The sequence below is a fragment of the Lonchura striata genome, chromosome 6, assembly GCF_050655825.1.
Source record: "Lonchura striata isolate lonStrDom1 chromosome 6, ASM5065582v1, whole genome shotgun sequence".
NCBI lineage: Eukaryota > Metazoa > Chordata > Aves > Passeriformes > Estrildidae > Lonchura > Lonchura striata.
This window is the reverse complement of record NC_140708.1, coordinates 15815018-15840206: the sequence shown is the minus strand read 5'-3', so window position 1 is coordinate 15840206 and position 25189 is coordinate 15815018.

Below are 25189 nucleotides of genomic sequence, written 5' to 3'. Positions count from 1 at the left end.
ACAAAACAAATTCAGAATTAATGCCATGATGCTTCTAATTGTTAGCCTTCCACTGATTTCTGGAATGTATTGGATAACAGTAATATAAAATACCATCATGAGTTTCTATTTTGGATTACTGTATCATTATACACAGTGTATAATATTTGAAATTTTAAAATTTCTAGATAAATATTGGATATTTTAATGAAAAAATAATCTTTCTTGGATTGGTCATCTCTGGTAGACTGGCTTTGAATTGACAAAGAGAGGGGACTCTAATTAGCTCTGTCATGGTATCGCTGTTGGTTAAAAGATTTTCCTGGTGCAATGATTGTCAAAGCAACCCAGTCCAGTAACCATGGTGCACTCTCAGCTAAGCAGAAGAATTGAACAGGCTGCTCCTTTTGTTTTGGATTTTTTTTTTTTGATTGCTCTGCTCCTCATTCTGACTGGAAATGTAATGGTCCACAAATGTAGAGTTGCTTAGCATCAGTGAGGAAAATACTGAGTATTTGTCATCATAGAACTTTTGTGTTGTTTACATGTGAAAAACAAAATTGGGTGTTTTTATATCCATAAAAGCCAGAGGATCCAGAACAGTTTACACCAGAGCTACCCATGACAGACATGTATCAAATGACTGTTGAATGCATTCTTTGATTTGTTTCTGGGATTTTTTGTTTTGCTTTAGTGTTTATTTTGTGGTTATGTTTTTGGGGTCTTTTTAACAAAATAGTAGGCTATTTACTCTCGCTTCTCCTAGTTTTCTTGGAAAATAGCAGCATGTAAAAATGCTTTCTTCTCCTGCATTCTGAAATGACCTTGTGGTACTGATATGCTAATATATTCAAATGAGACATTATGTTTCAAAACCCACTAGCAGAGATTAAAAAATGCCAATATACTAAAAATAGAAATACTTTTGAAATGCAAGGATATAAATTTAACTATGTTAGCTAACCTAGCAGTCAGGTTCTGAAAATACATGTTTTGTCATTACAATCTGGCAAGGTTGGAGCCACAAATGTTTCTCCAGTAGCTGCACTGGCTTTTTGGGAGGGGTGAGAGGGATTAGTTCTGCTGTGGATTAAATAAAACCTGAGAGCCTGGGTCCTGTGCCACCGTCAGCCTGAGCATCGCTCAGGAGATGGAAGGAAATGCTGAGAGAATGGAACTCGGTAGAGATGGGCAGAGGCACTGAGCCACAGCTTGGCCTCCAAAGGCACAACCACCCCGTTTTCCTCTGTTCACATCAAACTCTGTGTGCCCTGCAGGCTCCTTTCCTCTCTTGCATGGCAGGTGGAACAACAAACTGCCACGACAAAGCTCCAGCCCCGAGAGCAGCAGCACAGGCTCCAAGAACACCTGCCCAGGTTTGGTGTGCCCCAACAAGGTTTGAGGCAGTTGCTGGTGTTCCTCAGAGGCTTAGCATGCCAGTCAAGACAAGAAATAGTAGTGAATTGGTCTCAGAAAAATTACTTTATAGTCCCAGAAGTAAGTATCCTAATAAATATGTTTGTTAAACATAATGGTCAGATTCAATTATTTTGGTGTTGAAGGCTGGATAACATTCATAGATCAATGTAAGTTTATCACTAATAGGTGGCAGGAAGAAGATTGTGATGCTTTAATATTTTGTAGTTCTGAAATATTTCCTGATTTACCTATTTGCAGGAAACAGCAAATGAGTTCTGGATAGGGGTGAGAAGGAAAAAAAATGAAAGCATAACTACTTCTGTTTTCCATCACTGATCTTAAACATGATTTTAGATTTTTTTCAGATCAAGCAGTTCTCACGTTGGTTATTATAGGTTAATAAATGGAATCAAACTTGTAGTTTGCTTATATATTGCCCTGCAACAAAATGCCACCAATGGCTACATGCAAGTAGTAGTAGGCCAGCACTAGTTCTTGAAAGGAAAGTATACTAGCGTTTAAATATGGTTTGTCTGTTCAAATTATCTCAGTCTCTGAACCAGCCCTTTCATAAGGGAGTGTAGAGGTTAAAATTTTTTATTGAAAGGATCTGAATTTTTCTGTTTCCCCTGTTGGTTAGTACAGACATTGAGGGTTTTGACTGTTTTTTATACAAGGTCTTAATGATTTAAATTATTGGTGTAAGATAAAATATACATGTAGGTTGGATAAACATAGATAGAAATTTAAATATACAATAATTTGGAGCAGCTTGTTTACATCTTCACTCAGAATCTGAATTTAGTACAGCTTAATAGAATTAATTATCTTTGTTCATCATTTAGTTATTTTATTATTGATAAACTATATACAAATACCTTTGACCATCACTGAAATTTTTGGATTGTGTGCATGGCTTACATAAAAATACTTTAGACCTCTTTATAGTGATTATCTAGTGCCCCACCTACCATCGAAACAGTATCATGTAGCAGAATAATTTTTAATCTCCTGAGGAAAATTTACTGCATCAGATATACGTGTTTATTCCTTTAAAAAAACTGCACATGGTGTCAACATGATTTTTGTACTTTATCATCTGCCAGAAAGTTACTGGATCAGTGTTATCAATATATGACTAGAACAAAAACATTTGGGTATAGTTGAGATGGGTGATTATTTGGATTTGGGGTTTATCAGATTTTTTTTTTTCTAGTTCTTGTTGCATAAACACCAGACAAATCAATTCAGAGGGAACTAGAGTACTTGAAACATTATGAACATGCTTTTTAATTGTCTCCTTGTTTTGACAAGAAGATAACTTAATAAGCATTTTCTTTTCTTTTCTTGGCTGTTGAAATCTCTATTGCCTGAGCACTTTATTTGTGATAAAGAACAGTAAAACTTCATGGTGTATGTAATAGGAAACTATGATTTATACTTAGATGGCATTGTTGTGACTTTTCTGGGCTGTACTTTCATTAACCTGAAAATAAATTATTGTGCAGAACATTATTGTGCAGAAACCCTCTTCTCATACTCCCTCGAAGTTAGAAATGTTCCATATAGTTTTTCTATGTGAAAGTTTTAAGCTGTACAGCTTTATGGGAGGATTAATATTTTATCTTTGAAGAGTGATAGCTAAATTGTACATGCAGGATTCACTAATTAACAATACTTAATATTTAGGTTTTTCACCTGCTTGATGCATATGGAGGCACTGGTGAATCTTTGGTGGCTGTTAATGATATCTCTTTCTTAAACATAAAGATGAACATGATGTTTTCACCACATCATTTTCTTCTGCTTTAGGTTGGCAATAACCATAAAATAAGTCTCTCCCCAGTTCTACCCCTCCCAGTGTTCACCCACCTGATTTATTTACAGGCAGAAATTCCATCTCCTCTGGTAGGTTGAGCTCTTCTGTTCTCTAATATAAATTCTTGTCTCTTGAACATACACTTCTTGCAATGGCAGAGGTGAACTTTGATGCTGTAAACTTTCTCAGCTTCTTAATGTCTTCTTTTTCCAAACTTGTATTTGACTCTATCAACTAGCACATGTGAGCTTTTCCTCCCCCATCATCCCCAAATGATGACCTTCCCACTTAATAACAGAAATTAGTCCCTTCTTCTTAATCTTATTTCTGCTTTTTCTCTTCCAAAAGCAAGTCAGCCTATCTTTGTAAAATCATAATCCACAATTGTTTTTAAAATGCCACATTTTATGCCAATAATTACGGTCATTAATGCATTCCTACCTCATGTTAGTTAATGTAACATATCAATATGAAAAATATCAAGCTTCATATCTGTTGTTCAAGAACTGATAACCTTCTTAACCTTCTTGTGGTCTGCTTTTTTTTTTTTTTTTGTCTCTCCCCATTATAATACTTTCATTAAATAACACTATCCATAGCTCTTTAAAGCTATTCCTCCTCCACCATAACTAATATTTCTGTGCAATCATACAAAAATCGTTACTAAAATTCAGATTCATAATTTCTGCCTTGTAATCAGCTGCCTTTTCAAAGAGAGAATGTTAAGCTAATATTATGTCTCTTTATTATACCTTTTACAGCCTTTTTTGCATTTTTCCCCATATTGTTCATAAGAATAATGGTTTTGATCTGTAATGCCTGTATCTGTTTTACTGTTCTTAAACATAGGTATTTCAACAGGTTATTTAATACATGTGCCTTTTTCTTGGTGAGATAAAAACCTTTATGATGAGATAAAAACCTTTATGTATCTCCTTTGGGGTGGGGTTGATGGGATGGGGAATGGTGGCTGTTGCCATCTGCCTGCAAGAAGCTGAACTGGACCCTACTGAAGTAGATAGAATTAAACAAGGTTTAACTGGGGTATCAGAAATGAGCTTACTATTTTTTTTTCTTTGCCTTGAGGCTGTGAAGAGTTTCACAGCTTTGGTTTCAAATACCTGCATTGTTTAATTCAGGAACTATAGCAAGTCAGAGATCATTCAGCTCTATTTATAGAATACTTAGCCATGTCTCTGATTTGCAGTGTTACACCTACCTTAACCATGATTTATTGTCAGGCTGAGAAACACTAAAATAATGTTGGAGTTATGATCAAAGTGTGTGTACATTTGGTAGTTGCCACTTTCATATAAACTTTAAGCTCCATTAAATTGCTTTAGCAGAAGTAGCACACAAAATGTGATGTCTGTCTGTCCTGGGCTCTGCCCTGCAATGGCAGCAATGTTTGCTGTCACCCAGCACCCCGCTGGAGTAGGAACTGCTCTGACTTTTAACCATATGTTGTCTTCTCCCCTCTGGAAACTCAGATCCTTGTCTTCCATCCAAAACAAAGTCTGGATCTTTTTTTTTTTTTTTTTTCCCCAGTGTCAGATGAGAATAGCAAAGGAGGAACTTTTTTAGGCTTCATAGCTAGATTTTGTACAGAGAATGCTAAAGCTGCATATGGCACAAATACTGGAATTATCATGTGTGTGGGCATGTAACAGGCAAAGGAGCACCAGCATTTCAGTTCTGCAAGGGGGGGAAATAAGAGAGACAGACAAAGCTGGGAGGAAATGGGGCCAAACAATATTAGCTCAGTAGTTCTCTTATAGATGCATCATTGCTTGAACTGATTCTGACCATAGAACCAGTTTCAGTTTCTTCACCTCCAGACTCTGAGTAAGCAGCTGTAAATCACCTTCATTTCAGGGTCTGACCTAAATCAGCTCTCAGCTGTGGAAGAGTTTAGTAAAGTTTATATGTAAAATTACTTAGCTGAAAGTATGTCAGATAGCTCTAGGTAGTATGACTGGTATTAAACACAGTATTCCTAAGAAAGAGGAATCCTCTTTCTATGGAAAGGGGAACAGTTACACTTGGTGAGGCTGCAACTATAAAGATTTTTTTTTCTGTCATATTTTAAAGATAAATTTTACTGTGTTAAAATCTTTTGTCATCTACTGAAAAAAAACCTTTTAATAAGTTAGGCTAAAGAGCAGAGATCCTGCTGATTGAGGAATAATAATTTTAATCAAACCCACCTGAAAGTACGGGATGACACATCTTTTAAGATATTATGCTCTTATTATTTATTAATAGAAAAATATATATAAAAATTTTACTACAAAATACTCTAATACTATTGACTTTTTCAGCTCTTTTCTTCCACAGTGACATGAGGAATGAGACCCAGTAGTGTGCTAGTCTTTCCAGGTTCTAAGTGGGTGATGATGGTAGTTGGCATTTTAATATAATGCGCAGACGTATAACATATAACTGCTGTAATTTAGCAAAGGTCACGTTCCTTATGTTAGTACCTTGTTTTGGCAGTTAGAATTAGATTGAAATCTGTCTTTTCACTTTCTCCAGGTTTCACACAAGAAACGTTAAAGCAGTACAGATCTTGCTAACAAGAGTAATCCTGCTTCTCTTCAGCTGTCCCACCAACTATTCTACAAGCATGTCTAACAAGTAGTGATGAGGGGGAGCATAAAATGACAATTGTAAGCACTACCTAAGCACTGGTGGCCTTGCATGTCTTCTATTTAATTTTGTGCACTTCTCTAATATCAGTGTTCTACTTTAAGAATTGAAGAAAGTAGTTATTTTTCTGAAAATAGCCACAGAAGTTAAATCTCTAGAAGAGATGTGTTGGCAGCAATAGGATATACTCCTTTGAAAGTGAAGTAGTTTATATGTGTGGTAAAAACTGGATTTTGAATTCCTCTGGATGTGTTGGGGAAAGGGAAGGAAAGGCTGTGGCTTTTCTGCTAGCACCTCTGTGTTGTGCATATATATGCAGTGATGTGATATATGGGTGATCTACAGTATTTATTTTGAGATGAGTATCTCCTTGAAAACAGAGCTATTTAGTGGTAGGAATTGCACTGGAAAATGCTGTACTGATCAGAGAGTATGAATATACTGACACTTTTTACTTTTTGACTTAAGTGAAAATGAGTGAATAAACCGAACTTTTGAGAGACATAAATTTGAATTTAATATTTTCTGCATTTAGATGGAGTAATTTTCCACATTGGTTAGAAATAATTATTGTTGTGTGATAACAGAGCGTTTGTGCATGTGTGATGACAGCAGCTGGTTTTGGATGCAGGTGGAACTGCACTCTGTTCAATGGAGTTTGCATGGCCAGCTTATATTAGCCAAGGAGCAATTGCACTCATGCATGTCACAAAATGAGCTCCAAACCCCCTGTGAGTTTCCCTAAGAGAGCAGACCTGATAATTCAGGCAGTTTGATGACCTGCCAGGAACTTTGGAGTAAAATCCTGTCTCTGTGACAATCCAGTGGGACTCTTGCTACTAACTTTAACAGCTGCAGGCTCAGGCAATATATTCCTAAATAACTTCAGTGCTATGTTTGGCTCTTATGGGCAGTAGTATTGTCAAACTAGGGATAATAATTTTACCCATTTATTAAAAAATACCCTGGAATTAGTGTTAAATAAATGCTGTATGTAAGAAGGACCACTGATGAACCAAGGAAAATATTAAAAATATAGTTGAATCTGGTCTAATGCTGGGAGTACATGAGCAAAATAATAACTTTTTCTTCTGTCTGCTGTTAACCTTTTACCATATATCCATAAAATTTTTGTTTTGCCATCCATATTGCAAAGGTCTTGGTAGTGTTTAGTTTTCTGCTTTTCATAATAAGTAGAAAATGATATTCTGTATCTGTTACTGTTCCTCTGGAAAGTAAAGAAGGACTAAGAAGTTCCATATTTTAATGTTTGCTCTGCAAAGTTTTATTTGAATATAGCTAATTAAATAATGTCTGCAACATTTTCTCTGCAGCCTCTGACATACTGAAAGCTCTATGGTATGTCAAAGAATGGCATTTTTATACAATATAATTATATACAAATATCATTGACACTGTCAAACCTATAAAATATTTATTCACCGTGTAAAATATTGAGTGTTAAAAACCTACTTTTTTTTTTAAAGAGACAAAAATCTTTAATCTGAAAAGTAGTTTTGAAAAGAATTTAAAATGTGATTGGGAAGAGTACAGTGGGAATGACTTTCTTTGAAACATTGCAATATATGTAGCAGTTTGGATTGCTTTTTTTTAGATTAAGCTTACTTTACTAAAGCATTTTTGAGCAGCATGAATAGCATGTACATTTCAAAGAATCCACAGGCAATTTTTGCTTAGCCAGGCAGAAGTCCTGTGGGGATCTTTTAGACTCTGGGCAGTTTATCTCTTCTCCCTCAAGTCTGAACTTATAAGCAGATATATAAAATTTCATAGGTGCATTGCTTACTGAATCAAAGTTAAAGTCATGATACAATAGTCCAGGAGTTTCCTCCACTAAGTGCTTTCCAAACTGTGGCTTTGCCATTTGCTGAACATATTTTGTAGGCTCAAAAGAGTATCCAAAAGCTGTAAAGGAATTTTACCAGTTCCTGTGCAACACCATTCAAGCCTTCGCTGTTTCCAGGATTGTTCATTACTTCCTTATCTACAACTAGAGAGAGAACTAAAAGAGAACTCTGGACCAGATGCACAAAATGTGCAATTTCCAATTTTTATAGTGAAGTGCTTTGGAGTTCCAGATACAGGCTGGCAGTCTTCATTTTTCACTTTTGCTCACTTTGGAGTTGGGTTTTTTGTTATTTTGGTTTAAGTTCTATTTGATTCATCAATGTAAATTCCAAGACAGCTGAAATCATTTATATTTCTGTCCATCTACAAGAAGAAGAAGGAAATAACTTTAAATTTGTATTCAGCTCAGCCAAGAGCAAAGTAAGAAAGGAAAAGTGTCATGCTGCAAAGTGAGGCAATCCATGGGCAGGTATAACCCTGGAAACAGATTAGAATACCTTAGCAGTTTGTCATTCTTCAGTGATGGACCTTTGCACCAGCTAAAAATGTGATGAAGTAGCACATGACCTTTTAAGTCTGATAGCATTTTTTATGGGACTACATAATTACCATGAGATTTCAGGTTTTTTCCACGGGGAGTCTGCCCAGCTAATCCTGAGAGAATTGGCTGTAGCTCTTAGAGTTGAGTATATTCAGTGTGAATGTTGTTGAAGTAATTTAATTAGTGCCTATTCATTGGGGAAACAAAGATCCCCTACAGATCACTGTATTAGTTGACATTGGGTGAGTGGTAACTATTGTCATAAAATTGTAGGAATTTAATTGATTTCAATCAAATTACCTTTTAATATTTTTGTGTGAGTTTTGTGTGGTTGAATCAAATTTATCTGTAAGCAGTAAATGAAAATGAAAAGCACATTTAAAAAAAAAAATATTGAGAGAAATGTTAAATATTGTTAGCTCACTTCATTTTTCCCTGGATACCAGAACCCATAATATTAATTCATTTGAGGCATACTGTCTTGTTCAGTCATTGCCAAACACTTATTTATCAAACACTGCACCTCTTTCTCTTTTGCAAATTGCTGTCTGATTCAGGGATTTCCTGCCAAGAGTTTATACAGAATATAAAAACATTCTAGGTAGAAAGTTCTCTGTTGTGCTTGTTTGATGCCATCACCCACATCACCTGGACTGCAGAGTAGGAAATTGTGTCCCACTAAAAAGAGGAGATATCAAGGAATCCCAAGAACTCCTGTGGGAACAGAACTACCTGGCTGAAAGGCTGCTGTTTCTTGGGCAAAGGAAGTAACTTTGTCATTCCTCAAAATGGAACTTGCTATCAGTCATACTTCAGTTGTCAGCTTTGTGCCCAAGCAGTTGTAGAGCAAAATAATTTTACTTACTGTGTTTCTGCTCAGGTTTCTGAAGTAATCTCTGTTGTCTTCCCAAGAGGGTTTTTTCCTACTGTATTTAGCAACCATGTGAATGGTTTTTTTAGTGATGATGAGCATTCAGAGGTCTCACAGCATGGTTCTGTAGGGAAGGAATTGTTAATGAGGTTCTTTGTGTGTGTGTGTCCTGCTGCCTTCAGCATGGTTTGCATGCCTCTGACCTTCTGGCTGAATAATCCCCTCAGAGTCAGCCCTGCCCACTGAACTGGCTCTTTGCTGCTTCCCAGAAGTTCTTTATCCTTGACCATCCCCACACTGGAGCTCCAGGTGTGGCAGAGTTCTAACCAGCCACATCTGCAGTTTGCCACAAATGGAGCCAAAATGCATCACCACAAACAGGTCTCTGTATACCTGTGCAAAAGAATGAGTAGTTCTATGTCTTATAATAGCAAGAATAACATATTTCTCCTTTCTTCTGTTACTGAATCATTTGCTTTAATTTATTTCAAAAGACTAGAGAACAGGAAGTTGCATCTTGCAATCATCCAGTCTAGGAATTTTGTAATGAAGAGGCTAGAACTAAAAAAAAAAAAAAAACCACTATACTCTGATCCCCAGACTTCCAAAGTACTCTGTCAGTATTTCTGAATTTATATGTAAGGCATATGTTAAAAGCTAATTGTGCTATGTTTTATTAAAATTCAAGAAATCACCTTTTTAGTGAAATCTTAAATTCAAATTACTATTTGTGTAGAAATAATTTTTTCAATGTAGATGTTGAATGAAGGCTTGTGGTACTGTGCTGTTGTTATTCTTTCCTTGAGTGTCCCATTTTAAATTCAGAATGGAGAAGCATTTGCAGAACAAATCAGATAAGACAGGTAAATAGATCAGCTATCAGCGGGAGAAAGGACAGACATGGAAAACAGTAGATTCCACACTTCATTTTAATTTGAAACACAATATTTAGGTCCTGTGGAATGTCAGAATATTCTTTCACTCCATTTACACAGCACAGCTTTCTATCAGAATTAGAAATCTAATCAAAACTAGTTGTAGGACTGCAGTCCTTGACCATATATTTCAGCTGATTTTTCTTTTCCTCAGTTTTGGGGGCTTAATATATCTTAATGCCTAGTTCCATAAACTAGTTTTCTTAAGACAAAAGAAAGTCCTGAATGATAGTTCTTGTAGATTCTCTCTTAACTGGAGTTTTTAAACTGTCTTTGAATTTTTCTTCAATTTTTATTTTCAGTGTGCAAAGAAAAAAGGCCTCTTGTTATTTTCATGTCTATTTAAATAGTCTCACAAAAATTTTTTTACTCTTAAATTCTAGCTCCCTTAGTAAGTGATGATTGCATTTAGAAGTTATTTTTAAATGCACAAAAAAAGAGAAACAAAATATATTTATGCTTGAGGGAATAAATAATTACCTTAATATTACAGAATAAATAATTTCTTCAGTGGTCACTACTGCGGTTTGGATATCAGACTTAATAACTTAGTTCTTTTATTCATTATACTAAATCCTCTAAATCCCCAGAGTGATGAAGAAAAGTCTATCAAATAAAAAGGCTGACAAGAATTAATATAAAAATGTCCTTTGTTCTCACAACACTGGACACAATTCCTCATTAAATATATTGGTGGAGAAATAGCAACAGAACTCATCTGCATACCCTGGATAGTTTAATTTTATTCAGTGGATTTAATTGTTGTACCTGCAGACAGAAGATAATCTGCTGCATGCCATATAAACTTTGCAGAGTGGGAAATTCACTTTAAATTGCTTTGCTATTGAATCCAATTTTCATCCTCACTGAGGGAGAAAATATTTTTTGTTATGAGTGGATGGCTATATATATTAACTACTTCACCTTTACCTTTAAGAATTGCGCTAACAAAGACTTCCTTATTTTCCACATAGTGCTCCTAGCTATTTCTAAGATACCTGTGTCTACCAGGAATTGTTCTGAATAAGTGAGAATTTCTGTCACTGTGGGGAATGGGGCTTAAGCATGGCAGCCCTTTTCATTTTCAGTCGTGATCAGCAAGCAATTGGCCACATCTCATCCTAGAACTCAGTAAAGTTCCAAAAGGAAGGGATTAAGTGCAGCAGCTGGATTTCTTTGAATACCTGTGTACAATTAATAGCTTTTTCTCTTTTTCACAGGTAGGGCTAACTTGCTAATGCTGGGGAAATGGTATTTGACCAGAAGTGGAGTGGAGAATTCATGGCTGCTTTGCCTCTTCTGATAACATAACTCTCTCCTTCTGTGGTAAATTGGCATTTAGCTCTTTCATATCTAGTGATATACCAGCCTTGAGGATAAAACATTGTCCTTTACAGAAATTTCAAGAGCCTGTTAGAATCCCAGTGTTTGGCATAGCAGGGGACTGGAGAAGCAGCACCAGTAGGATCTGTCCTTAGCTCAGACAGAGAGGTTCCTGTGGGTGTTGTTTCAGCTGTGAACAGAATGAAAGCCCTAAAGTACAAGAAAATCATCTACAAGCATGCACACTGTTAACCTATTATGAGATGAACAATTATTAAAAAGGAAAACTTGTAGTGGGGGTAGGCAGGATGAAGTTGTTTGCCCTTTAAAGATGAGTTGATTTAGTCAGGGGGTTGGACATAATCTGAGCAAAACCCCTGGAGATTTTTTTTTTTTTAATTGAGGGAGGAAAAGAATTATTTTTCTTGTTTGGTTTTTGAAGTAATCAAATATGATTGTATATGTGACACCCATATTTGTACAGTGTGAACACAAGGAAGTGATTTGTGGAGGGTTTTTTTTTGGAGTTTGGGGAAAATAGAGCTGGAATCTCTTCTACTGTGTGATAAATCAGTTTTAGAGATGTATAGATCTGATTTAGCCGTGTCCCATTATGCCCAAATCACAATATTCCTGTGTCTGTAACCTTTTTACAGGTTGTGTTCTTTTTGTAGCTGTAGCTAATTACATTTCGTTGCAGTATTATTTCAGTTATTGTTTTTTATTTCATCTGTAAGAGAAATGTTGGCAAAGTGTTACTGTGTATTGTCATTTCTTGGATGCATTTACAGTTTCTTAGACTGTAGAGTGGAAAAGGAAGGGGCAAAGGAGGAACGTTGCATTAGACCAAAGCACTCAACCAAGAAGTTTTGGAAGCAGCAGGTCTGATTAAACCTGATATTCCACCATTTGTGCCTTCCTGTAAGTGTAGCTTGTTATATAAGGAATCAAAAAAAAAAAAAAGGGGGGGGTTCTGTCAAAGACTTGTAGGGGAAATGAATATGCAGGTTCTAAAACTATCCAGTGTATTAACTTGTATACAGGTAATCGAGAGGATTTGTCAAGCTTCACACAAAGAAATGTCCATCATAGCCAGAACCTTGTAGCACAATAGTGATAAACTCCAAAAATCATTTCCACCATGAAAGCTATCAGTTACATTTTTTTTAATAGGTATTTTTGGGTTCAAAGTGTGGTTAGAGTTTTCATGTTTAGACTTTCTTCCAGTTGTTGTGATAAGACCTGTATACAAAAAATTAAACCTCTCTTCTCTGCATTACAGTTTCAGGCTTTTCCCAGTCTGAAAGATAATTTAGTGCATTTTGATTTGAGAGTTGTGGAAACAATTACTTTACTCCCACACTGTCATTAGCAATACTTCCCTCCTTCCCCCCACCATTTCCCATATGATACCCAGAGAGTTGAAATTGTGTTGTTCTCTTTAGGTCTCCTGAGCTGAATCCATTTCATGCTGAAATCAGTGGAATTTGGAACAGCTCTTTGTGCTCCTGTTGTATTCAGAGGGGAATTTTTTCACATGAGAATTTCTCCTGTGCTGGAAAAGAGCTGCTGCTGTGTATCTTGGGCTGTAACTATCCCCTAGACATGACTGCAGCCATCTGGGAAAGAATTATTTAATTAAAGAATTAACTATACCTTAGCACAGAGAAATGTAAGTGCATACATCTAAGAGAGAAATGTAGGCCATGCTTTCATGAGGAACACAATTTCAGAAAAAGCAGCTGAAAAAAATTCCCTTGGGAAAATGAATGCCTAATATTTTAGGGCTGAGAAAAGAGGCAAAAAAAAGAGACTTAGGTGTGGAAAGAATGGACTATTGAACATAAACAATACTCTGTATAGACCAAAGATGAGTTTGTTACTGGAATGGATTTTATAGTTCTCTTCATTGATAACATAGCTAATTTTAGGAAGATGTTCCTTCATGAAGACATATAAATATCTTTTATGGTGAGATTCAAGGAACTGAAGGACTGGCATGTATTTTGCTTATGGTCTAGAAATACACATTTATGGATGAAAACAAATTTAATTTTATAGTACTTAGAAATATAGTAGGCGAATCTATGACATGATCCTGTAGCATCAAATTTAAAATAGAAAAGAGGAAATCCTCTGTTTCTATGTCATGACAAATCTCTATCCACTAGGAGATTTTTTTCAAAGTTGTTTGGATTTTTATGTTTGTTTGCTTTGTTTTTTTAAATTACTGCAATTATATATAAGAGAAAAAGAATATACAGAGAAGTAAGAATTTCTTGCCAAGTATGAGCATAAATGAAAAGGATATAGAGTTATGTTACTTTTGTATTTCATGCTGAAATAATCTGTAGTTGGCAATCTGCAAAAAAATAGTACTGTGACTTTCTTTGACATCTTTCTGATATAAAAATCTTCAGTACTAGATTGCAACATGACCTTTAGATTTATGCAAGTCAAATAGCATCACTTGGTACATCTGCACATTATGAGGGTTCTCATTGCTGAATATTATTTTGTTTGTGTCTTTGTATTGTTGAAGTCTCTCCAAAATGAAGGGTATTGAAAGCTAATATAGCTTTTCATTTGAGGCGGATGTTCAATGCTTACAGAAGGGTTGAGTTATGCTTTATTTATCTTGTCATGCATGAGGCTTCGTGCTTATCCAAAGGTTTTGGAATGGAGTGATCTGCTGGGGTTCTTTTCCCTTTCCTCCCCTCCTCCCTTCATTCAAGTGGGTTTTTTCCACTGTTTCTGAGGAGGACTTGTTTTAAAATGTCTGTTCCTACAGTTTTTAGTATAGCATTAAAAAATAATAGCCTTAAGACAAAAAAATAACATTTTTTTTGTGTTTGGTGGTTTGTTTTTATATTTTCAGCAGGGTAAACTATTGTTCTGTTTTATGGCTTTTAAAATGTTGTTAGTGTATAATGAAGCAGTGACATGGTATTAAATTAATTTATGCTGTTAGATTTTGCCCATGTCCTACTGTGATGTGAGCATGCATTATGGATTTGGATTTTATTTTGCCTATGGTTATTGTTGTGTGCATGTCACAATGTGAAAGGATTAGTACATTTTCTTTCTTGAGTCTTCATTTCCCTGTGTTGTAGATATGAAAAAGGGTCATGTAAGTGTGTTTTTTATAAGATTATTTACTGCAGTGCCAGCAATACAGATAACATGTGCAAATAAACATTGATTTAGCTTATAACTTCTGAGACATCTGCAGTTACAAAAACTGTAACTGCAGACTGGTACAGTACTTACAGGCATTTTTCAGATCCTTGATAAAGCTTTTCTTTGTATGGAAAAACTTATTTATTGCTATCTGTTTCTTTTCTAAACTACAGTCTTGCCATTGCACTATGGCTTTGTTGAACTTTGTGAAAAAAAAATTCCTTTACCCAAATTCCTAATGTCACAGACTGAATGCCAATCACATAGTAATTTTATTCTTCAATATTTACTTAAGGACTGTGAAATATACATTTACAGTAATTAATTTCAATGAATAAAGATAAAATTTTATTATTTCACTATTTAAATCTATAATCAAATAGAATTTTATTTTATTTATTACAAGTATACATTTATTTTTTTAGGAATAGTGTACAAATGTTAATATTGCTTTAAGGATTATTATTATACAAATCTATAAAAATATATGGTTTCAACTATAGAAAGAACAGGCTTAGCTTATTTTAAATGTAACTTCCTGACATTTTTTCATACTGCCAGTCTGATGGACTTATGAGATTTTTACCAGGCATTTCCACTAAATCTCCTATATCATTGTTATTGGAAATAATTCAAATTCTGGCTCATAACATTCCAGTAAGGACTGGAACTTATGGTAAGTTTAATTTCAAGAAAAGCAGGAGCAATCGAGACATTTTTGGTGTATTCATAAAACAGTTCCTAAGACTAGGCTGGCTGTTTTTTGAATAATGGATGGCTCAACTCACTTCTCTCTGGGCTCTATGTTCGAAAAGATTATTTGTTCTCATTAGCACAACACATAAAGTCTTTCTATTTCTTTCCACACTGTGCTGCACTTTTATTATATTTTTGTTTGCTACTGAGATATAAACCCATCAGTGCGTGATCAGATGTCAGTCATGCTCTGTCATATCTGATTTGTTTTGCTCTTTCTTTGGAACTTTTTCTCCTAATTTCACAGATGAATTTGACATTCAGGGTCTCTTCCTGTGCTGATTATCCAGATATAATGAATGCTGCTTGTATATGCATGTATTTTCACCTTAATATAAAAAAAGTTTTGACATTCAAAAAATAACACATCAGTCATAGACTTCTAAATATAAATAGATTAATCAAAGAGACCTTGATTTCTCAGTGCTTCATTCAAATTATGTTTATTTGTGAGTCTTAGTTTCTAGAGAAAGTATAATTACATATGTGATGTTACACCTTAATGGATTTTCACTATAACTTTGGGATTTATAGGGAGCCAAAAGAATAAAAAAAGACAAGGTATTTCAACTAAAAAAAAAAAAAGTTGGTGTGAGTAAAGGTTGCTAATAGCTGTGAATAATTTCTCTTTTTGGCAATCAGCTGGATATTGCCATATGGAGCTACAGACGAGGAATAATTCCACCATTTATTTCAGTGGGGCCTCTTGCCAGATCCTAGAGCAGAGCCAGGGCATGGGACCTGCAGCAGCAGACACTGAAATGCCTGGTGGAATAAGGCCACAAGAGGATGGAGGAAACTGCATGCCTGAAGTGTCACTTCCCACTATGATAGGAGTGGCTGGGAATAAAGCTTCACTGCTCTTTGTCTTTACAAATATGAAAGTTGAACAAAAAGTACTGGGAAAGGTCCAGGTTCCATCCTGGCATGGCAAAGAAGCTAGAGAACATGACAAAGTCACTTCCCACCCCATGGAGATGCTCTTCTTAGCCATGCAGTGAAACTTGTGGGTTGAGGTTAAATATAGTCAATAACTCTGTCTTGTTATATTGTTGTCTAATTTAAAAACTAATTTTGATGCTGATCTTTCTTAGTATTCCTAAGTTTTTCATTAATAAATGAAGCAGCAGATCACAGGAAATACTCAAAGGTTTTGAGTGGGGAAATCCACAGGGCAATCTTTTAGGTCTCTAAGGCAATTAGAGAGTCTCTGTGAATGGCATTTCCCCTGAAATACATCCTGATTTCAAAGTGACTTATATCATGTAATATTTACATGCATTCAGACTTTCCACTAATGTGTAAGAATAGATGCTTTCTTTGTTCCATATCCATAATGGGGTGAGTTGAGGAGAGTAAACCACTTAAGTTCTGTGAACATGGTTCATAAAGGGTCTGTGAATCACAGGTCAGAATGGAATAAGATAAAATATTCTCATCCTGGAGAATCATGCAGTGTTTTTGTATTGCCCTAAGTGGACGACTGTATTATTTTTAACTTATGCATCATTAAAAACTGGAAATTGATGTAGTGCTGTTATCTTCAGTGGCATTAACTCATGCCAGCCAAGAGTTAACTCCAAAGGGGGAAATGATCCATGCATGTCAGGCACATGCTATGCATCAGGCCTAATGTAATTTGGTATGACTCCAATTGAGTGTTGGCTTTAAGGCAAATTCTGGAAACTTGCTAAAATTACTTCTCATTATGAATGAGATTTTCTTAAAAGCACACTTAATGAAAGGCAAGAAAAACAAAACTAGAACAGTAGGGAAGGTAATAATCAAAGGCACATGTGAAAATATCAAATACCCTGAGTTTTGCAGGCAGCAGCCACCATCAGTACCTGAAAAGGAAGCCATGGCTGGGCTGGGAAATTCTTTAAACATTCAGCCTAGGAAGTAGCTGGGTGCATGAAGGATTTTCCAAGTTCTAGGTACAATAGCATGATGTTATTAGACTGCCTGAAATTATGCAGGGTTTTTTACTGATTGACTGAAATTATGCAAGTTTTTTTACTGACTGCTCAGTAAAGGGGGCAGCTGGCAAAATGCAAAATGATGGAGCTGGAAGCTCAAGTGATAGCTGAGATGAGCGTGGTTTTTGGTGGTCATTACAAATTGAGATGACTTTTAAGCTTCCTAGGATGAAATTTGTTCTCTTCCCTTTCCTTGGCTATTAACTGCCAAGAACTGAACTGATACTGTACATTCTGATGTGAGGAAAGAGGAAAATTTCTCCTGCTTTGAAGTCACAAGTTCCAGCTTCCGTGTCTTGTGAGCTGTCCCCCCAGTTTGTTCAAATTTCCAGCTGCTCCTTGCATCATTGGTTTCTTGCAAGTTCTAAACCCACACTGTTTTTTCACTCATCCTTCCTGGAGCTGTAATCTGCTTCCTTTTTGCAAAAGCTCTTCTGCCTCAAGTGCTCAAAAAACATGCAGGTATTCAAAGCCAGCAATGCTGGCTTAGCACTTGGGCTCAATCTTAAATGTCTTCTCCAGTTTGAGAAGTCTGGCAGCCTCCTCCCCACAGCTGAGCCCCTGTCCCTGCCCAGGGCAGGGGCAGCCCATCCACCCTGGCCTTGGGCTACATCTTCCAGCATCCCTCCAGAGCCTGCCCCAGTCACCAGGGCTGCTCTGCAGCTGCAGTCCAGCTCTGGGGTTGGCACCAGGGCTGAGCTGGAGGCAGAGCATGGCCCTGTGGTGCGCTGCAGGCTGTGCCACTCTCTCTTGAGCTCCAGAGACATAATTAGGGATAATAGCCAGTAGATCAAATTTAACTGCCCAACGTAAAGGATAAGGTATAGAACATCCTAAAGCATTTTGTGTATGTTAGTTCCTCATTATTTTCAATCAAGGCTGCAAATGAGCTGTGTAAGGAGAGTACATCAGGGGAGATTGCTGTGTGGTTGAAGAGCATGTGAGTACAATTACATACATGCCACTTTCTGTCTGCTGAGTTGTATTTTCTGCTTAGAGAGAGGGAAAGCTGGTAGAACATACACTGACAATTTGTTCTTGAATCTTCTGGAAGGTAACCATTCTGACTGCTCAGCTAAAATCAGTATGCAAGATTCAAAGCATGTGCAATTTCCAGCTCTTTTTCCAAGTGTGATTTGCTGTGGTAGTGAACTGTGCATCAAATTCCTGTCAAAGCATTCTAAATGGCCTTTCTAAAATACTTCTAGAAATGTAATTGGAATGTTAATTGTAATAAGTTGAGCTTTGTGACATTCCCATAAATCTGGGTAAAGTGCAACAGCTCTACATTTATACTACTCTAATGAAAAACACCAGCACAGGGTCTAATGAAAAACATCAAGGCAGGGTCTTAAAACATAAATGGTGTCCAATTTCTTTGCAAACTAGATTTGTATCTGAAGTTTCATTGATTTGAATTGAAAAGTAAAACTAACTTTGTATTGCTCTCTAATCCACAGTTAAATTCTTCCCTGGAGGGGTAAGGGTATAGTGGATCACATGGATAGTGATCTCAAACAAAATTTCACCCATATAAAAGGCCAAATTCTCTTGTTGAAAGCACCTTAAATTCCCAATAGAGTCATATATCTCAGAATCACTACTAGTTTAGGTATAAAATTGTTTGCACAATTGTTTGTGTGCTCTAAATTAAAGAGTTTTTAGTAAGAAAATTGTTTTTTTAACTAAACCATGGAAGCCTATAGAAGCACATAATTACTTTCCCCAGGAGAGAATTTACATTCTCTCCTGAAGAAAAGCTCAAACAATAGTGCCTTCTCAACAGGCACTTTCAGGGAGGAGTGTCAGAATCTGACTGCTGTCAAAGGGGTCAATAGAGCCAATCCTATGAACACCTCCAATTTTTTTCACTGAGTTCTGTAAGCTTGGGGGATGATCCCGAGGTCTCATGCCTCCTTTAAATGTGGATTTCTGTATTTGGAAGTGACTTCACATAAAAGTCCCAAACTAGGAGTTCTATGCAATCTTCCCAGATGCAGGAAGAAAGCGTTGGCAGCGTTTCCCTGGCACAGCACCCCGGAGGCAGCTCCCCTGGCCAGAAGGGTGTGTTGGGTTTGCAGCTGCAGGGCCACAGCAGCCCCTGACATCAGCACACTCCAAAAACTCTGGCTGAGGAGGAAATATGCAGCCAGCTTCTAAAAGCTCTATTTACCTCTGCTATACAACAGCAGTTACTGTTGGGACTTTAGAGACTTTAGAGACTTGATGATTTTTTATTATTAAAAAGGAAAATTTGATTTGCCTCCTGAAACTTTCGACAGGTTCATAATGGCAGCAAGATAATGAATATAATTAATTATCTGAAATGAAGTAGTAGAAACAGTAATAGTAACACTACTGTAATGTATTGCTCTTATTTTTTAATGTTAATTATATCAATGAATTATTATGAGGTTAAAATATTAAAGTAGAGCAGTTTGCAATTTTTCTAATTGCTGCATTTGTGCAAGGTGTAACCTGGTAAGTATTTGTACAAGCAGACTTTGTCTTTTCCAGGGAATATAAAGATATTACAAGTAATGTATACTGGAAGAGAAACTGACACTCAAACAGTTCAAGTTTTAAGCATTTAATAAAGCATTTAAAGCATTTAATAAATCTTCTACCCTATATTCAGAAAGATGCAGAACACAATAAAAAACTGTATTCAATAAAACATTTAGCCTGAAATTTGGAAAATACAAATTATTATCTTTCTTCTTCAATGCATTTTACAAGGCTTTAGTCATATTTCTTAGTATTGGTGTCCAATCTAACATCTGCAAAATAAAAATAATGTATCTGGGAGAGATTAATGTGGCATTCCCATTAATTTACCTGAAATGCTTAGAATTAAGGCAATAAGATGTTATAGAAATACCTATGAATTCTGACTTGAATATAAATTGATTTAAACAGATGTCAAAGAGCTCCAATTTGAAGTATTAGTAAAACTATGTTTTATTTATTGATGGTGTTTTATTTGTGTTAGGGACTGCAATAACACCTTGGATAATAGAGTCCCCAGAGGTTGTAAGACTTACACAAATACAGTTTTGAAGAGAATTATTTGTTTATTCAGAAAAAGATAGTCATTGAAACAGCAGCACATGCTAGAAATCTCATTAAAAGTTAAAAATTTCTCTGAGTATATTCCATGTATATCAAAGTCTCCAATCAGTGCAACTGTCCAGGGAGCAAGCTGGAGATTCTGGCAGTGCTCAAACAATGTTCCCCTCCCATCACAGTGCCTTCTGTCAAACTGAGGGGAGAGCTGTCTTCTGTTTTCCATCCAGAAATTATCTGCTGCTTTCCCTGGAGCTGGTCAATTGGTGCCAGTGGACATCTGGCCTACTCTGCTCTGTACATAGATGACAGAAGTGCATAGTGCTCTATTTCCAGAATTTTCCTTGTCATTGACACTTAAGTTGCAGTAATATAATTTAATATTAGGTATGGTAGAGAAGGAGGCCTCTATGACTGCGTGAAACAAAATGCACAGCTTGTTTTCAAACTGCCTTCCTTCTTCTGCTCGAAATATGTCAGGATGCAGTGAATATCTTCTGTGAGCATAGCCATATGTTTCCCCTCTGCACCCATGTCAAGACCCATATGCTTGCCTGCTTGTTTTCTCTGTATACTCTAGGATTTTTCTGTGGCCTTGTCTCTTTATTTGTCTACAAATAACTTAGCTTCCGTTTTGAGCTGAAATTTATGTAAGGAAACAATTATTTTCTAATTAAAGATACATTAAACCTGATAGAAAATTATCAAGCTTTTTTAAAGAGCCAGGATAGCATCTGAGTTCAGCAAATCCTGCATTGCTTAAAAGAAACCAAATGAATTCTTCCCTCACTAAGTATTTTTAGGTTTAGGAAGATATGTGTTGCAGTGATGCTTCAGTGCTTAACAGCTTGTGCACTGATAAAGAATCTTTAGCAGGCAGCCATTGAGAGTTAAAAAGATAAACTGCTGATTAGAAACCTAAATGACATGAAACTGAATTTAGACAGAAGTTGAAGCAGGTAGCTAAAATGCTGGACATCCAGGTGTTTCAAAAGTGTTATCAAACTACCTGGGGATTGGATCTGTTAGAGATGGGCTCTGCTAGAACTGCTCTTGCACTATATCTTATTTTCAGATTTATGAAGGTGCAAAACTAAAATGACACAAAATATCCACTGTAGGAGTAGTATCGCAGCTTTTCTGACTACTGCAAGCAAATTCCTAGAAGCCTATATAGGTAAGTGGGACTGTAGTGGTAAAACAAGTCTGGAACCCAGCACTGCCTCTCATGGGCTGAGCCAAGCAGCCTGAAACTCCAAGTTAGTAAATACAGCAGAGTGGGCAAGATTATAAGTTTATCTACTTTTATGGGGAGCTGTACCAAATTTATCCACTTCTGCATACGTCTTGGAGGCAAAATAAGTCAGTTTATCTGCTTACAAAATTAAATAACACATTACAGAATGAAACCATGCAAGCAAATGAGCATATGCTGTGACCTTAGTTGAGAACTGAGCTGTGAGAAGAAAATTCCCAAGTTTCTCATTCCTGATGCATCTTTTTTTTTTCCTGTTTTTGTGTGCTATCTTTAAGTACCTTTTATTGGATTAATTGCCCTAAAACCATACCCTTCCCAAACAGACTCTTTGCTTATCTACACAAACTAGTGACTTTTTTTAATTAGAGTTACATCAGTCACTGCTGGTACATCCATCTTATGAACTCTGCCTTCTTCTTATCCCAAAAGGGTAAAATGGCTTATTCTGAGGCACCACAGCAGCAGGGGAATGAGTAAAGCCAACCACACTCTAAGCTATAAATGTCCTTTTCTCTTTCTTTATATCTCTTGGAGCAATAAATTTCCACCAGACAGTTGAAAATGCAGATCATTTATTGTCATTACTCAGATAGTAATTCTGACTTTCCTAATGTATTAAAATCAGTTTTTTAAAAAGAGAGTAAAATCTTTCTTCTCATTTGTCATGAGCTTTTTTCAAGTTAGAAATGGAATAGAAATGGAATTTATTTACAAAAAAAAATCAAACTTGTGATCTCAAGGCAAAACTGATTTGAGGAAAATAGCAGAGAAAAGGAATTTATTGGCCTGTGAACCAATGAAATGCTGAACAGATTAAGGATATGAAAAAATCAATCCTATTAATATCTTTAAAGGAGTTAGTGAAGTCAAAATATTTTTAAATACTAGATGTCATAGAACGGGTGCAAAATTAGCGTTGATTGTTTAAAATCCTCCCTAGGACTCAATGTCATTATTGTTATTGTTCTTTTATTCCCCTCAAAATTCGTTCATTAAGACATAACTTGTTAATCAACACAGTTTGATTTTGGCAACTAAACTACAAAATACAGCAACAAGACTATATTTGGTCAATTTTTCTTCCTTTTGTTTTCTTTGACTCTTTAAAATTGTATCTTTAAAAGATGCTAACACTAAGGCTCACAGTAAACTGTATAAATTGGAAGGTAGAAGAAGGCTTATGTGTAAAGCCAGGAAATGCTGATGAGAGATCTCCCTGGGAAGCAAAAGGCTTAAACACCTCTGAAGCAGCAGTGAAATTGTCTTTTTGCTGCTATGGGGTATTTTTACATACTTTGGTGTAACTATTCTGCAGCCATCATGTGTGCTTCAGCAGATGGCCTTCTCTGCATTTTTAGCATTTACACAGCTCATCTCTGGGACAACAAATACAAACTTACTCCAGGCTGGTGACAAACCTGCAAGTAAGGCTATGCAAACAATTGACAATCACTTGGGCAGACTGATAATACCTATAATAATATAAATATCATTTCCATATAGGGGAAAAAACTCATGTACTTGATGCCAGAACAGTAATTTGGGAGTTGAACTGAACATTCTGCTTTAAAAGAAAAACAAAACCCCAAACAATGGAATATTTTGTTTTGTACTCAAAAGAATAGCAAAATAAATGTTAATCAAAAAATCTGCTGGAAGAGAAAGACTAGGAGTAGTGTTCACATTTTACATACTCAAAGTAAGATTGTTTACACATACAAAGCACAGTACTCTGGTTCAGTTCTCACTTCTCAAAAGAATATCTTGTTCATGGCTAATGTTTCAGCTGCTCTTGGTCAGACTTCTGTGAATTCTCTGCCTGCTTTTGGAAGTAATAACCATTACATCCAGAATCAGAAGTCTCAGCAGATCTGGAAGTTTTGTATCCTGTGTTGCAAGTGAATGTCTTAGGGAATAAAGCTCTTTTCTTGCTCAGTTTCTGACTGGAGAGTGTCAGAGAAAGGTTCAAAATGCCTCAGGGGAAGGGTGGCTTTTTATGCCAAACTTGCTTTGCCCAGGAATTTCTTTTGGACTGTCAGTTAAAGGGAGATTTCAAAAAACGTTGTATCACTCCTGCTTCAGTTTTTACCCTTTTGATAAAAAAAAATGTCAGGCTTAACTAAAATTCTTAATTTTACCCAGGAGTTCATTAAAGTTTGTCTAGATTTCTCTCTGATGTATCATGTACTTCAATTTAATTTGAAGTTTTCTCTGCAGTGAATATTTCTAAGTAATAGCATTGGTAAAGTTATTTTGACTTTAAAAAGAAACCATTAACAAAGCAATAAAATTATTTAAGCATCTATTGAGTGGGAAACCATTCATCATGAGGCCATTTTTATTATATGCGGCCCAAAGTAATTATGACCTTTGGGTATTGTCTCGTGACCACTGAAGTAAATTGTTGAGAATAGCAATAAAAAATAAAAAATTAAATAACCACCCCCCCACCCCCACCAAAACTGTCTTCTCCATTGCTTTCTCTTTGCACAAAATATATTCTGCTGTTCTGGGGATTTGTTGCTCCCCTCTAATATGGGCAAAACATTTATCAGGTAGTGGATTTACCAGGTGGTGCATTTTCATGGAACAAAATACAGAGCAGTAGGAGAAGAAATTGGCTATTGTTTAAAGTGACCATAAATTAATGTAATTACTTATTGTTAATTATTACCTCACTATTGCTCAGAATAATAAGTCCAGTTAAGTATCACAGTACTCCAAAAGAATGAGGCTTAAAATACAAGGAAACACTTGTCAGATTTTGTCATCCTCTTTAAATATTTAGAACAGGTAGCTAGTATTTTCTAGTGCAAATGAAAATCAAAAGACTAAATTTTATCATGTAAAATGTTTCAAAGAGGACTGTCTCCCCATGCTGCTAAGAGCTTTCTCTGGTGGCTTCTGAAGTTTTGTAGTTGGTGGGTGCTTTGAACAAATTTCCAGTGTGGCTTGTGAAAATGAATAGGATTTGGCTTGGGGTGGCTGGGTAGTAGGAATAACAGAAGGATGAGGTTTATTTAGACAGGCCTAAGGAGGTAAAAATGTCCATTTTGTTTGTTGATTTTGATGAATGTGAAGCAGCCATGAGATCATGTCTTCGAGGCACCATCAGCAAACCTAGAGTAAATCCATCAAGATTAGTGGGATCACCTGGAATGAATTCAAGAGCCAAACTCGGGAATCTGCAAGAGCTTGCAGGAAATGGGCTTCCCAGTCAACCTCTCCTGGGATTTATGAGGGTACAGAGAGTTTGGAAAGTAACTTCCAGGTTATTGCTTTTTCATTTTCTTAATGATTCTTAACAGCTTTTTATGTAAGTTATGGTTAGGGTATCCAGGCGAGTCCTGTTCAGCTGTTGATTAGTGGTTATTTTAATGAATGCTACATTAACTAAAATGAGTGTAGCAGGCAAGGAGGCAAACTAGAGGAGACAGAGATGCCTATCGGCACTGACAGTTAAAAATAAAGGACCTACTGCCAAAAACCCCGAGCTGAACCTTGTAATGGTCTATTGAGTTCAATACATCGAATACAAAACAGAA